Genomic DNA, 15,440 nt, shown 5'->3' with positions numbered 1-15,440 from the left:
GTTCGACTAGAAATTATTTAATATTCTCAAACATTATAACTTAAATAATTATTTTTATTCTTTCCTCTTTAAATTCCCAAACATATTGGGCTCCGTGAGTTGAGTGCGAAGCTCAAATGAGTGTTCCCCTTTCTCTCTCTCGTTCGACTAGAAATTATTTAATACTTTTAAAACATCGTGATCATATTTTAAATTAATTATTAATTATTTAATCTTATATTATTTTCTCATCTTCCTTATGAATTGTAAGCTTTTATGTCTCTCTACCAATGAAAGTATTACATATCCATATTGAGAATGTATTGAATAATTATCCCTCGTTCGACTGAAATGAACGACTGTATCAGAATTATTTTTTTTGGCATTCACTCACTAAAACGACGTCGTTGTAGTGAGGAATTGATCCCACCCATTGGTTCTTCAAGCGCGCGTCGCATAGCTCACAGGGTCTGAGGAGCCCCGCAACCAAACCCCTCACCACAGCTGAAGAAGAGAAAAGGTTTCGATTTGATGGCGGCAAAGCAATCAGGACTCGACTCCTTTCTTTTCTTCTTCTCTTCTTCTCCTCCTTCTTCTTCGGATGATAAAACCCAGTGGGGGTTAGGGTTTCTTGATTCTTCTGAAAACTCCCTCCCTCCGCCACCGCCTTCCCTTGAAGTTCTTCCCTCAGAGGTATTTTCATTGCATAACTTCCTTTCCTTATGTATTTATGTATATTTATTTATGCGTATGTAGCCATAAGTATGTATATCTAATGTAGGGTTTTTGGGGGTAATTTTGTTTGGAACAGGTTTCGTCGTCTGTGACATAGACAGTGGAGCCTGTGAATTTGAGCGGACGCACTTTGTTCAAGGTAATCCCTTTCAACCCATTGTTTGTTTGCTGAGAAATTATGGGAAAATGAACGCAAGTAAATGCAAGGAAAATAGCATTCCGAAGTCTTGAGTTTTCTAGTTTTGGGTTTCCAAGGAAATGAATACTAATCTGACATCTAAGTTCAAAAACAGAAAATCCCGAGGTTCAAAGTTTTAAAATTGTTTTGATTCTAGTGTATGTTCTGAGTGTCCAAACAGAGCAAATACTGCCCAAAAAAAAAAAAAAAAAAAAAACACACAGAGCAAATAGTGGAATAGTGGGTGTCAACTATATATTACAGGAAGTGACTAAGAAAAGCAAATGTTTCATCTTCGGTAGGGAAGGGTGAGTACTCGGGGGGTTTTCCATTTATCCAATTCTGACTTGGTCCCGGGTAAATATGAAGGTATGTAACAAATTTATTCTCTACATTTTTACCTCACATTATCCTTTTGTGAATTTGATTTACTTTATTATACATATGTACATATGGAGGATTTATATTGAGGATTTGCATAATGTGCTTAATTATGGTGTAGGGGGACTAAAATTATGGAAAGGTTCACTTGATTTAGTTAGAACTCTGCAATCAGAGATCCAAGATGGTCAATTATTACTCACTGGAAAGTGGGTTTCAGAGGTGAGCTCCTATTACTAAAGTGACCTCTATTTTTTAACACTATGATGCATAAACAGGTTTGAGATGAATTTGGCTACAATGAAACTTTTTCTGCCTTGAATGTCATATATTTATATATTTATTTTGGGGCTGCAATCTACAGCCCAACCTAAGCATCTCCTTTTGCACATGTCGACACAATAGGTCCAAACTTGGACTTTGCCAACCAATTATAGTCACTACATTAGTGGAATTAGCCTCTATACGTTTTAATGAAGAATAAAATTGAGATATCATGTATGAGGTTCCTTCATTTAGTTGAGATATCATCACTTAGTTGTCTCTGTTACTGTGCTGATTGATTTTAGTTTGATGCTTTTTAGGTTGGATGTGGTCATGGACTTCCTGGGATCTTCTCTGGCCTTGAGGTAGTTATTGCATTTCTAGGACATTTAGTTCCTGGAATTAGATAACTGAAAGTATCTAGTGGGTTTAGCATCGTATTTTGTTGCATCAGGGTGCTGCCATAATTCATTTCCAGGATTTTAATGCCGAGGTCCTGTGATGTCTCACTATACCTAAAGTAAATGCTAATCTTCTGAAGAAGTCTCAACCCTTGGCTATAGTTGTGAGTAAGTGGAGTACAAATACAGAATTTCATTTCTTTGCTGGTGACTGGAGTGAAGTCCATCAAGTTCTTCCTTGCATACATACCAAAGAAAAGGACCACAACTGTAGCCCAGGGCTAGGTCAGTCTGTTGGTTATGATGTTATCCTTATGGCAGAGAGTTTACTCAATATCTGCTTTGCCTCATCTGTATGAACTTATAAAGAAGGTAACTTGTTCTTTAGTTTCTGATTTTTCCACATCATTTAGTTCTTGTTACATATTGGACATCTTTTGCTATCCAAATTTGGAGTGGAATGTTTCATTAATTTTCTTAAAATTATATTATTAAATTCTCATAATTTTTAATTTTAATTATAATTTTATTAAAATCATCACAGATGACTGTTGGCACATAAATTTTAAACCAAATTTATGTTTAAATTTCAAATACAGTCAATGACACACATAGAGCCTACAATAAGATTGTTGTAGGTAATCACTTCCCAAAATGATTAATTTGCTCCGTTGAAGTGTATAAATAAAATGCTGGAAATTTGTGTTAATGCATATAATAAGATAGTGGCATATGATAGTGGTGTTGGTGGTAGATAGTGGCATGTATAGAATATGATAGTGGTGTTGGTGGTAGATAGTGGCATGTATAGAATATGATAGTGGTGTTGGTGGTAGATAGTGGCATGTATATAATATGTAAGTGGCATATAATGGGTTATAATGATGTTTGTAATATCTCCTATATAAGGAGTGTCATTTGGTCTTGTAAAATAAGAAGTTTTGAATATAACAGAAATATATTCCTTCTTCCTCATATTTTCGGAGTTCTTCTCCCTCATATTTTCTAAGTTGGTATCAGAGCTACAAAAAACACAGCAGCCCTAAAACCGTCATAGCCATGTCGGAAGTCACGTCCGAAACCACTTCAACCCCTGCCGCTGCCATTCCGGTGAAAACGTCAAACTCTCACTCTGTCCAAATCACCACCATCCGCCTAAATGGTGATAATTTTCTCCGCTGGTCACAATCTGTCCGGATGTATATCCGTGGGCAAGGAAAGATCGGTTACATCACTGGTGACAAGAAGGCTCCTGTTGTTAATGATTCGCTGTTCGACAATTGGGACGCTGAAAACTCCATGGTTATGACATGGTTGGTCAATTCCATGGAGGAGGATATAAGCTTTAATTACATGTGCTATCCTACTGCACAAGAATTGTGGGATAATGTTAGTCAGATGTATTCTGACCTAGGAAATCAATCTCAAGTTTTCGAATTAACTTTGAAGTTGGGAGAGATTCGTCAAGGAGATGATTCCGTCACCAAATATTTCAATTCGTTGAAAAGGTTGTGGCAGGATCTTGACATCTTCAACACATACGAATGGAAATCGGTTGACGACTGCAACCACCACAAGAAAATTGTGGAAGACAGCCGTATTTACAAGTTTCTTGCCGGCCTCAACATTGAGTTCGATGAAGTGCGAGGAAGAATTATTGGCAGACCTCCTCTCCCATCCATTGGCGAAGTATTTGCCGAAGTCAGAAGGGCAGAGAGCCGAAGGAGCGTCATGCTTAAGAAAAAAGGTACTGGTGAATCAATTGAAATTTCTGCTTTAATTAGCGATGCTGCGGCCAACAAGGCTGCAAATTACCAACGCAGGTTTGATGATAAGCCACGGGTCTGGTGTGATTTTTGCAACAAGCCTCGCCATACACGCGAAACGTGTTGGAAGATCCATGGCAAACCTGTCAACTGGAAAAGCAGCAAACAAGGAGAGAAGAATCGTGGCTTTCCTACCGCTAATGAAGCCGATTCAGGTCCCTTCAACAAAGAGCAGATTGATCAACTCTTAAAGCTGATAAAATCCAACTCCTCATCCGGTACTCCTAGTGTTTTGTTGGCACAAACAGGTAGAAATCCTAAAGCCTTCTCTTGCCTAAACTTCTCTCCGTGGATCATAGATTCCGGTGCCTCCGATCACATGACTAGTTTTTCCCATTTATTTAGTACCTATTTCCCTTGTTCTGGTCATGACAAAATCAGAATAGCCGATGGTAGTTTTTCACCTATTGCAGGAAAAGGATTTATTAAACTAACTGAGAAAATTAATCTCAATGCTGTTCTTCACGTCCCCAACTTAGCCTGTAACCTTTTGTCTGTCAGTAAACTATCTAAGGATTCTAATTGTCGTGTTACATTTTTTGAATCCCATTGTGAATTTCAGGACCAGAACTCGGGGATGATGATTGGGCGTGCTAGGATGCTTGAAGGTCTTTACTACTTTGATGAAGTACCTGTTAGTAATAAAAAAGCTCAGAGCTTTAATAGTACTAGTTCAATCTCTGTTCGAGAAAAAATAATGCTATGGCACTATAGGCTAGGATGTCCTAGTTTTCTTTATCTGAAACATTTATTTCCCGAATTCTTTAAAGGGATTGATTGTTCTTCTTTTCATTGTGAAAGTTGCATTTTTGCAAAATTCCATCGCTCTACTTATTTGCGAAAACCTTACCAGGCTTCCAAACCTTTTTATTTGATTCATAGTGATGTTTGGGGCCCTTCTAAAATCACTACTCTTTCTGGTAAAAGATGGTTTGTTACATTTATTGATGACCATACCCGCTTATGTTGGATTTATTTGATGAATAAAAAATCTGACGTGAAAAATTTATTCACAAATTTTTACAATATGATTGAAAACCAATTTCAAACCAAAATTGGTATTTTACATTCTGATAATGGAACAGAATATTTCAATGAGCAGTTGAGTGAGTTTTTGGAAAAAAAGGGGATTTTTCATCAATCTACATGTCAGGATACCCCTCAACAAAATGGCATTGCAGAACGAAAAAATAAACATCTACTTGAAGTAGCACGTGCTATAATGTTTTACATGCATGTTCCTAAATATTTATGGGGTGAAGCAATTTTAACAGCCTCTTATTTGATAAACAGGATGCCTACAAAGGTGTTAACATACAAAACACCTTTCGATTGTCTCAAAACTTTTTTTCCTGACACGAGGTTGTTTTCTGATTTACCCGCCAAAGTTTTTGGATGTACTGCCTATGTTCATGTTTCTAGTCAATTTCGTTCAAAACTTGACCCCCGTGCTATAAAATGTGTTTTTTTGGGTTATTCCTCAAACAAAAAGGGGTATAAGTGTTTCGATCCTCAAACCAAGAAATTTCATGTGAGTATGGATGTGTCATTTGTGGAAACAAAATCCTATTTCCCCAACACTTCTCTTCAGGGGGAGACAAGTGGAGTAGAAGACCGTTTTTGGGATATTTCTATCCCGCTCCCCAATGTCATTTATCCTACACAAAAACCACATCTGTCTGATAATGATCACTTAGGAGAACCAAGTTCTATGGTGCCTAGTCAAGAAGATTCTTGTTTAGGGGGAGAAGTACTACAAAATGATCTAAATCCTGAGCTTCAGGTTTATACTAGGAAGCGATTTCATCTGAGGAATAATGACCCGAATGTCCACCCGAGTTCTGGCATCGAAATTTTAGGTAATCCTATTCCTTCTATTTCCGACCTTGATGTTCCTATAGCAATTAGGAAAGGTGTCCGAAATTGCATTAAACATCCTATTGCAAATTACCTCTCCTATCAACGACTGTCTAAAAACCATAGAGCTTTCACATCTAGGATTTCACACTTGTTTGTTCCAAGGAATATACAGGAAGCATTGAATGATCCGAATTGGAAATTAGCAGTCATGGAGGAGATGAATGCTTTAAGGAGAAGTGGTACTTGGGAGATAGTTGATCTACCCAAAGACAAGAAAACAGTTGGGTGTAAATGGGTGTTTACGATAAAATGTAACGCAGATGGAAGCGTTGAGAGATACAAGGCGAGATTGGTGGCTAAAGGCTTCACTCAAACTTATGGGATCGACTATCAGGAGACGTTTGCTCCTGTTGCTAAAATAAATTCCATCAGAGTACTGTTATCTCTTGCAGTAAATTCAGATTGGCCTCTATATCAACTTGACATTAAAAATGCATTTCTCAATGGTGATCTTGAAGAGGAGGTGTTCATGAGCCTACCGCCGGGATTTGAGCAGAGACTTGGAAGCGACAGAGTATGCAGATTGAACAAGTCATTATACGGACTCAAACAATCACCAAGAGCATGGTTTGAACGCTTTGGGAAGGCAGTTATCAGTTGTGGCTTCTCGCAGAGTCAAGCAGATCACACAATATTTTATAAGCATTCAAAAAACAGTAAAATTGCAATTTTGATTGTTTATGTTGATGACATCATTTTAACTGGTAATGATGAAGCAGAGTTAGCAGCCCTCAAAGAGAAACTCGCAAAAGAATTTCACATTAAGGATCTGGGAGCCCTCAAGTATTTCCTCGGAATGGAATTTGCAAGATCCAAGGAAGGTATATTTGTTAATCAGAGAAAATATGTTCTTGATCTCCTTGGAGAAACAGGTATGCTTGGTTGTAAGATGGTGGAGACTCCGATCGAGCCTAACTTGAAGTTACAAGCTGCTAAGGCTGAAGAAGTCAAAGAGAGGGAACAATATCAGCGACTTGTCGGGAAATTGATTTACTTGTCTCATACGTGGCCTGATATTGCCTTTGCAGTCAGCATGGTAAGTCAGTTCATGCACTCACCAGGGGCAGAGCACTTTGAGGCCGTTTATAAGATCTTAAGATATTTGAAAGGAACTCCAGGGAGAGGCTTACTGTTCAAGAAACATGGACATCTTCAAGTTGAAGTATACACAGATGCAGACTGGGCAGGAAGTGTTACAGACAGGAGATCAACATCCGGATACTGCTCCTTTGTAGGTGGGAACCTAGTTACATGGCGGAGTAAAAAACAGAATGTGGTAGCTAGAAGTAGTGCAGAAGCAGAGTTCAGAGCTGTTGCCCATGGAATCTGTGAAGTAATGTGGATTAAAAGAATTCTTGAAGAATTAAAGCTTTCTCACCCGACACCTATGAAGGTCTATTGTGACAACAAAGCAGCTATATCTATAGCTCATAATCCAGTTCTACATGATCGCACAAAACATATAGAAGTGGATAAACATTTCATCAAGGAGAAAATCAATGCTGGCATAATCTGTATGACCTACCTTCCAACAGGTGAACAATTAGCTGATGTGCTAACGAAGGGACTACACAAGAAGCAATTTGATAAGCTGACTAGCAAGCTGGCTATGGAAGATATCTTCAAACCAGCTTGAGGTGGAGTGCTGGAAATTTGTGTTAATGCATATAATAAGATAGTGGCATATGATAGTGGTGTTGGTGGTAGATAGTGGCATGTATAGAATATGATAGTGATGTTGGTGGTAGATAGTGGCATGTATAGAATATGATAGTGGTGTTGGTGGTAGATAGTGGCATGTATATAATATGTAAGTGGCATATAATGGGTTATAATGATGTTTGTAATATCTCTTATATAAGGAGTGTCATTTGGTCTTGTAAAATAAGAAGTTTTGAATATAACAGAAATATATTCCTTCTTCCTCATATTTTCGGAGTTCTTCTCCCTCATATTTTCTAAGTTAAAACAACGTCGTATCTTAACGACGTTATTCAAGATGCTCAAATGACACGTGGAGCCTACGAAAGATGACACCTGTAGAGCCTACAGCAAGGACACCACACAGGATGAAACCCCAAAGATCAATCCGGTTAATCAGATATATGATTAATCAGATAGCGCTGTTATTCAAAATTCAAATAGGCGCTATCATTCAATTTGAAATTCAAAATGAAGATGAAGCGTTCCTATCACCTGATGGCCCTCCATAAATATGAGGACCATCACACAAGACCGGGGGATCAGAAAAATCATAAGTGGAAAAGAAGAGAGAGAGAGAAAGAAATTGAGAGCTAAACAAATAGTTACAAGAAAGAAGAAGAGAAGCTTAGAGAACTCAAGAGCCTACGCTAATGGCGATGAATAGGTAAAGGGTTCCAAACCCAAACTGTATTTTGTATTCGAGGGTTCAAAACCCATAACAATCTTAATAAAATATTTCTTTTTTTTAAATTGTCTTTTGTTGTTTATTTTGTTCTTCATTAATCGGAGGTTTCATTTGTATAAAATGTGTAATTAACGATCTGAAATACAGATCGGAAATAAGAACCTGCTATTCAAATAATCAACACTGTTTAGTCCAAAAACTAAACAGTGGACATTTGTAACATAAATTTTGAAATGTGTTGAAACACTTCATGTTTTAAAATTTGTGTCTACAAATTCTGGCACGCCCAGTGGGACTTATTTCTCCTCCCATCTTTTGAAGAACAAAAAAAAAAAAATATATATATATATATATAGTTGAAACTTACTGACGTATTCTTTTGTTATAGGAATGCTGAAGCAACTGTTAGGAGACAAACCTACACTCCAGTGGTTCTGAAATCACCAAGGTTGGAGATAACACCCATCACCCAAGGGGCTCCGGAGCGAATGCTCTTGGCTGTCCCAAAGGTAGAGCCAACGAAATCCTGGAAAGATGCACTTCTTTCCCCTGCCACCCAAGGGGCTCCGGAGCGAAAGCTCTTGGCTGTCCCGAAGGTAACTGGTGTGACAAAGAAAGTCACACTTCTCCAGAAAGCTGAAAGTTTGAGAAAGATTACTGAAGATTATGTGAAAGCGTCAAAGCAGTACGCAATTGTGAGGGCCACAGCCCGAACGAAGAACTTTCTAATTCAGGCAAAGGAGGCTAATCAGTTTGCAACTACGACTTTTGTTGCAGCTTCAACGGGGGCAACAAAAAATGTTGTGGCCCAACTACTCAAAAGGGTAGAAGACTCCATTAAAATGGTGGAGTCTGCCCAGAAGAAAGCTTCTGTTGAAAACATGGCCATCATTAGGGCCATTGGGAAGAGGGTAATGACCCAAACTCCTGTTGATGTAAAAAAGGCCCCTGTTGTTGAAAAAACAGTTGCTGCCTACGAACCGATAGTTCTGTTCAGAACACAAAATCGGTCAAACCAAATCTCAATCAACTCTCAGGAGCCAAAGGAACACTCGTTGGCTCGACAGGGTTCAAATAAGGAACACCCGTTGGCCCAACAGAATAAGGAACACTCGTTGGCTCGACAGGGTTCGAATGAGAAACACCCGTTGGCCCGACAGAATAAGGAACACCTGTTGGCCCAACGGGATTTGAATCAACATCAATTGACCCGCTCTAAAAATGCAGGGACTGTTTTGAAAATTCATGAGGAACTTACAAAGGCACAAACGGTTCCTTCTATGCCTTTAGGGGCTCGACTTGATATGTCATCCGGTCCAGTTTCGAAAAGACAAAGGCAAAGAAGAAATAAGGCCTTAAAGAAATTGGAACTAAGAACAGTGGCAATAAATGTTATAGGTGCTATTGAAAGGGCTCTCTCGAAAGATGAACCCCAAAAACAAATTGAAAGTCCTGTCTTTGTCGGAAAATCCAAGGTGGAGGGGGGTAAGCAACCCTTGGGAAATATTTCTACTTCGGTTGAACTATCCATGGAGGGAATAAGAAAAGGGCCTGTGACAAGGTCCATAACCCGTCAGGCTCAAAACAAAGCATCGCAGTCAGATGCTTCAAATATGAATAATGTTGTGGGGGTTGATGATCCTTTATACGAACAAGATGATTCTATCTCGTTTGTTTCAACGAATATTGGAAACAATGAATTGAAAGATATCAACAAAGTCGCAGTTATGATGACTGAGGTTGAGAAAGAAAGTGAAAATTCGCAGGTCCAGCAAGACCAAGGTCTCAAGGAAAAAGTGGTGGCCCTACAGGAACAACTTGAGAGAAGAGAACGAGAAATGGCTGCTATGTTGGAGCAAATGCAACAGTTGCAGGCCCAAATGACAGGACCAGGAAGTGCACCCAAACAAATGACACAACCTGTTGTGGGAACATCTGTAGGCATACAAAGTACACTAGCCCCAGGGGGCAATGGTCCTTGTTACTCTGATCTAACCAGTAGTGGTATGAATCCAATGCTAATGGCCATGATTGATGATATGGTGAGGAGACAAGTAAAGAAAGTCAAAGAAAAAGATGATGAGAATTTTCGAATAATTACAAAACCTTACCCAGCATGGGTAGATGCTGTTCCATTCCCTTCTGGTTTTTCCCAACCAGATTTCAAAATGTTTGATGGAACAGGAGATCCAAGACAACATGTGGCTCATTTCCTTTCAAGATGCGGGCCAATAGCCCAGAATGAGGCCTTGTGCCTGCAGCTATTTGTCCAATCGCTTGAAAGTTCTGCATTTACTTGGTATGCTAATCTTCCTGAGGGGTCAATCCTAAATTGGGATTCCATGGTGAAGGAGTTCCTTAAACAGTTCTGCAACACACAAAGACGAGTTGGAGTACCAGAACTGATTGAGACCAAGCAACGTGACAATGAGTCTGTTACAGATTTCATTGCAAGATGGCGAGCTTTGACATTTGCTTGTCCTCAAAAGTTTACACAATTAGAGTTAATTCGGATGTGCCTTAACAACTTCCGACATGAGCTCTCTACGGCTCTTATGGCTCAAACTTTTGAAGGATTCAATGATCTATGCACTAAAGTTCATGACATGGAGCTGCATCTAGCTAAACGAAGGAGGCCTAGGGCCGTTGAAAGGGTTGAGTCCTCGACTGCAGCTACAATCGAAACCAGAAAGAAGGGTCCCGTTGTAGTAGGGGCTAAAAAGCCTAAGGAATTTAAAAAGGTGACTATGAAAGAGAGGTTGGAGAAGAAGTATTCTTTCATGGATGATCTGGTCGAAGACTTATTTGAAGATCTGTTGGAGCAAAAGTTGATTGCTCTCCCTGAGGTGAAAAGACCACATGAGGTAGGAAAGACCAATGATCCAAAGTATTGCCCCTACCATCGTTTGATTAGCCATCCGATAAAAGAGTGCTTTGTTCTGAAAGATAAAATTCAGGAACTTTTGGACTCTAAAATTATTGAACTCCCTCCTCAAGAGAAAGCATCTGCTAACCCAATCACTATTGACAATGATAATGAAGGTGAATGGGTTGTTTATCAGTCAAAAAGCATGAAGAAAAAACAAAATGCCACAGTGAAAGCTAGAAGTGTGGTTGATTCAACAACACAAGGGCCAAAAGTTTCCAAAAAGAAAAAATCAAAAGTTTCTAGGAAACAGAAAAAAGCCAAAGTAAGTAAGAGAAAAGGAAAAAAGCACCCAAAGAAGGAAAAGGGGGAGAAATTGGTCCCTGATGAGCAGTTAGAGCAAGGTCCTCTTGTCCTAGTCACATTGGAGGAATTTCTACCTTCAAAATTTCAATCTGTGGAGTTGCAGACATACTTTGATAAAAGGAGGAAGGAAAAGTTTACTTTGGCCCCTTGCCTAACCATCATTGTTTTGAGTGATAGCGAGGAAGATGAGGGTGAAATTGGTTCAAAAGTTAGGGAAGAGGATTGCATTACATCTCCTATCTGTATACCTGACTCACCAGAGTATACACCAACTTCTCCAGAATACACACCAGCCTCTCCAGAATACACACCAGCCTCTCCAGAATATACACCAGCTTCTCCAGAGTATACACCAGAAGCTTTTTCTCCAGAGTATTCGCCAGTACCACCAATGTACTATCAAAGCACTCCAGAATATGTAAGGGGAACAGAACAAAGAGACACCGGGTGTAGGTCCGACTCTGAGCTTGTAAAAAAGGCGAAAAAACGACTACACTTCAAGGATGATGAGGTGAATGGCAGGTGTATGTCGGATGATGAAGTATGGAAGCATTCAAGTAAACAAGCAAAGTCATCTTAAGTTGAGGATCCTAATGAAGATTGGGAACTTAACTTTTCCCCTGATGATTCACCATACACATCCCCAGCTAGGACATACGATGGAGAAAGTGTATCAAGTGACCACTTTGACTTTCCTTGTAATGTCATCACTGTGGACGTAAATTTTGAAGAGCGAGAAATACATATCATTCGCAATCCAGGTGATGATGAGAAAGCAAAAATTGAAGCTAGAAGGGAAACAGAACATCAGGCAAAAGTAACAGTCTCTTTGAAAGATGAGGGTTTTGAAGCCCATCAAAATTTGAGTATTGAAAGAAATCAAATTTCTGGACACCCTTTCCCTAATTGGGTCGAATGGGTTCAGTTCCCACGAGGATATGCAGTACCTCGTTTTCCTTTATATAATGGGACAGGTTGTCCAAGGCGCCATTTGGTTCGTTTCCTTGCACAATGTGGAAATACAGTAAAAAGCCAGGCGTTACTTCTACGGCAGTTCGTTCTTTCTTTGGAAGGATGGGCAGCGGATTGGTACTTTAGCCTGCCACCTAATTCAATCCCAGATTGGGACACCATGGCTGATCGATTTTATAGGACATTTTATAAACCATGGCCAATAGAAATTGAGATGTCAGAACATTTGGATGACGAAGGTACATCTTCTCAAACATATGATTTCATAGAAGGCACAATTGAGGAGAAGATTGAAACTGCCCTTGACCTTCGAGAGATGGGCACTTATCGCCCAAGGGATTTGTTCCCTTTATGGGTAGAGCAAACACCATTTCCTGAAGGATACGAACTTCCAAATTTTGTCCTATATGAGGGTTATGGAGATCCTCAAAAACATATTAGGCGTTTTTTGAAACAGTGTGGGGAAACAGCTCAAAATGAAGCACTTTGCCTAAAACAATTCCCCCTTTCCTTAGAAGGGATCGCCTTTGACTGGTATTGCTCCCTCGATGGAGTCGTGGTGCCTAGTTGGGAGGCTATGAAGAATGGTTTTGAAGAATCTCAATGCTTTTATAGGCGTGACTCCCGGTACCTAAGAAATGGGAGAAGAATGCAGCTCCAAGAAGATGGAGAAGTGACTGATGATGATGATCACCCTACAGCTGGACCAGTTAACATGGTCCAAATAAGTGAGGGAATAAAAGAAGTTGAGGTCAACGAAAAGGCGGTTGCTGAAGTATGCCAGACTTATTTGACCTACCGGAGGAAATTACGAAATCCTCAGGACCCTCAAATGTCGGAAGTTCCACAAGTTTTGCTAGAGGAAGAGCAAGTGAAATATGATGTACTAGCTCATCTAAAGAAAATTCCAGCATTGTTGAGTGTATGTGATGCACTAAAAATGTCTCCAGAGCTTCGAAAGTCTTTAATATATGCCCTGTCCAAGCTAGAGAATTTCCACAAAGAAATTGAGGGTAGAAATCAAGAGAAGGCAACTACATGCATGGCTATGGTAACCTTTGGTGACAAAGACATGTGTGCTGAAATGACAGACCATAATCGGCCTTTGTTTATCACTGGGCTTATCCATGATGTGAAAATTTCTCGAATTCTGGTTGATGGAGGATCTGCGGTAAACCTCCTGCCTCGGAGGGCCTTAAACTTATTAGGGGTTCGAATTTCACAACTTCGCCCAAGTCGTTTGGTCATTCAAGGATTTAATCAGAATGAACAACGCACAATGGGGAAGATTGAATTGCGAACCAAGTTTGGGGATATTGAAGAAAGCACCGAGTTCTTGGTCATTGATGTAGACACCTCTTACAATGCTTTGCTTGGGAGACCATGGATGCATAATCATCATGCAGTGCCATCAACTTATCACCAATGTATTAAGTACCCGTTGCCTTCACCTAAAAAAGAGGGGACAATTGTGGCTGACAATGATCCATTTGGAGAAGTAGAGGCCTACTATGCTGATGCTCGCTTCTATACAAAGACTTCACAAAGAAAGGGAAAAGATGTGAAGAAGTCTGAAGATACTCCGAATGTCAAAGACGCTCTAGAGTCTATTCCAGTTTCAACAAAAAGAACTTTTCGATATGTGCCAAAGTCCGAAACGAAATTGGGGGCAAAGGCTCTAGCCCCAATAAATCCAATTTTGGATCTCAAGGGTGAGTTCACGTTGCCATTAAGGAAGACAGAATGCACCTATGTGGAGAAATATAATAAAATTGTGGTCCCTTCTAAAGGAAAAGGGTCGAAACCCATCATATTCCACTCACTTGGAAATGTTGAACAGAAAGTGAAAGTTGAACAAATGCCAGAAGAAAACATCTCGAGTTTTGAGAAGCCTACCTTCAGTGCAGAAATCACACAGATGTTGGTAAAAGTTGGTTTAGATCCTGAAAAAATACCAGGAACAATGACACCCTTTGACTTTGCATTAACACCTTCACAGAGGCAGGCTATCCAGCAAGGCGGTATTATCACCGCCAGGACAGAAGGGTTAGGCTATCAAGGGGATGAGGAAAAATTTCCAGTAAACATGACTATCACTCAAGATGTGTTGGAAGATGTTGACCAAGATGAAGCTCAACCTGCACCAATAGAGTTTGAAGCAGGAGGCCAAGCCACCGTGGATGACCTTTGTGAAATAAATCTGGGTGATGAAGGAGAAAACAAACCAACCTTCATTAGTGCAAATTTAAAAGAAGAAGAAGCTCGGCAATATATTTCCTTTTTAAGGGAGTATCGTGACATATTTGCATGGAACTACAGTGAGATGCGTGGTCTTAATCCAGAGATTGCAGTCCATAAGCTTGCAATTCACCCTGAGAAACGGCCAGTTAAACAGCCTCAAAGGCGAACTCGACCAGAGCTTACAGCCCAAATTGAAGCCGAAGTCGACAAGCTTATCAATGCAGGATTCATCAGAGAAGTCAAATATCCAGCCTGGCTAGCAAACATAGTGTCAGTCAAGAAAAAGAATGGTCAAATCAGGGTTTGCATTGATTTTCGTGATCTCAATGAGGCTTGTCCTAAAGATGACTTTCCTTTGCCCGTCACTGAACGTCTTGTAGATGCAACTACTGGGTATGAAACCTTGTCTTTTATGGATGGATACTCAGGATACAATCAAATCCGAATGGCACCTAAAGATGAAGAAATGACTGCATTTAGGACTCCGAGAGGAGTCTTTTGCTATAAGGTAATGCCTTTTGGCCTGAAAAATGCTGGGGCCACGTATCAAAGGGCGATGACTATAATTTTTGGTGATATGCTCCATGACATCATCGAATGCTATGTTGATGATCTTGTCGTCAAGACAAAGGAAAAGGAAAACCATGTGGAAGATTTGAGAAAAATCTTCGAACGTTTGAGGAGGTACAAACTCAAGATGAACCCACTAAAATGTGCATTTGGAGTTTCATCAGGAAAATTTCTTGGGTTTGTGGTTCGAAACAAAGGGATTGAAATTGACCCTACCAAGATTAAAGCTATTGCCGAAATGCCTCCTCCACGAAATTTAAGGGAATTGAAGGGGCTACAAGGGAGATTGGCCTATATCAGAAGATTTATTTCTAACTTGGCTGGTCGATGTTTGCCGTTCTCAAGATTGATG

The 15,440-nt window shown here is 39.8% G+C and overlaps 1 pseudogene across 1 annotated transcript in view; it reads left to right on the top strand.

Moving 5' to 3' along the window:
- The first annotated feature begins 233 nt into the window (after window positions 1-233).
- Window positions 234-15,440, top strand: part of LOC145789077 (uncharacterized) — a 44,122-nt pseudogene continuing 28,915 nt past the window's right edge. The window contains exons 1-6 of the transcript XR_014333391.1: window positions 234-672; window positions 791-853; window positions 1,195-1,261; window positions 1,395-1,495; window positions 1,858-1,902; window positions 1,992-2,310. The product of XR_014333391.1 is annotated as an uncharacterized LOC145789077 (transcript). The remainder of the gene's footprint in view (window positions 673-790; window positions 854-1,194; window positions 1,262-1,394; window positions 1,496-1,857; window positions 1,903-1,991; window positions 2,311-15,440) is intronic.

Source organism: Camellia sinensis, chromosome 6 (assembly GCF_055761805.1).
Source record: "Camellia sinensis isolate YWXY chromosome 6, ASM5576180v1, whole genome shotgun sequence".
Classification (NCBI taxonomy): domain Eukaryota; kingdom Viridiplantae; phylum Streptophyta; class Magnoliopsida; order Ericales; family Theaceae; genus Camellia; species Camellia sinensis.
The sequence above is the reverse complement of the archived record's forward strand: the minus strand, read 5'-3'. Positions and strand labels throughout refer to the sequence as shown.